General features: G+C 38.1%; 1 protein-coding gene across 1 annotated transcript in view; it reads right to left on the bottom strand.

The window, feature by feature from the left end:
• The window catches only part of RPGRIP1 (retinitis pigmentosa GTPase regulator interacting protein 1), a gene marked incomplete at its 5' end in the record, with an annotated part of 74259 nt that overhangs the window by 22850 nt on the left and 50574 nt on the right, over window positions 1–835 (bottom strand).

Genomic DNA, 835 nt, shown 5'->3' with positions numbered 1-835 from the left:
ACTGGGATAATTGGGATGGGAGTGTCAGAGACAGTGCAATTGGCACAGGACAGAGCGGAGTTTAGGGCTGTTGTACATAGGGTCGCTGAGTCGCAAGCGACTTGACGGCACATAACAACAACAACAACCTTTAGTTTGGCTATGCAGCTAGCTCTTTACTTTTAGGCCACTAGTGCTCTCTAATTAAAAAATATAAATATAAAATTAATATCATAAAAGCATACTAGTTGGTAAACTAACAATAAGCACTATGTGTGAGAAACAAAATTATCTAAAGATGACAAAATATTTTGTCTATTTTGTACAGAGTATTGTTTGTATTGAACTAAATTATTAACACCAAAAAAAGAAAGTATTTTCATGGATTGATAAGAATTGAAGTAAACCTATGAAAATATTTATCAATCAAGTAGTCACAAACATAAATTCGAAAGTGGATTTTGCTGTTTTCAATATATTTGGTTTTTACAAGACTGTTCCAAAGATCAAGTCATTATGTGAAAATGAGGATTATATGAAAATAGAAGATGACTATATAATTACATAACTACAAGATTGTTGTTGTTGTTGTTATGTGCCGTCGAGTCGCTTGCAACTCATAGCGACCCTATGTACAACGGCCCTAAACTCTGCTCTGTCTTTGCCAATCGCACTGTCTCTGATACTCCCATCCCAATTACCCCAGTCACTGAATAAGTCCACCTCATAGAGGGCCTTTCCCTCCTGTGCTGTCCCTCCAACCTACCAAGCATGATGTCCCTCTCCAAGGACCGGTTCCTCCTTACAACATGTCCAAAGTATGTTAGACGGAGCCTCAGAATCCTTGCCTCCAAGG

This window comes from Elephantulus edwardii, unplaced genomic scaffold, assembly GCF_000299155.1.
Source record: "Elephantulus edwardii isolate Elephantulus edwardi_28Jun2011 unplaced genomic scaffold, EleEdw1.0 scaffold00026, whole genome shotgun sequence".
Classification (NCBI taxonomy): Eukaryota; Metazoa; Chordata; class Mammalia; order Macroscelidea; family Macroscelididae; genus Elephantulus; species Elephantulus edwardii.
Note: the sequence above shows the minus strand (reverse complement) of the source record. Positions and strands in the feature narration are given on the sequence as shown.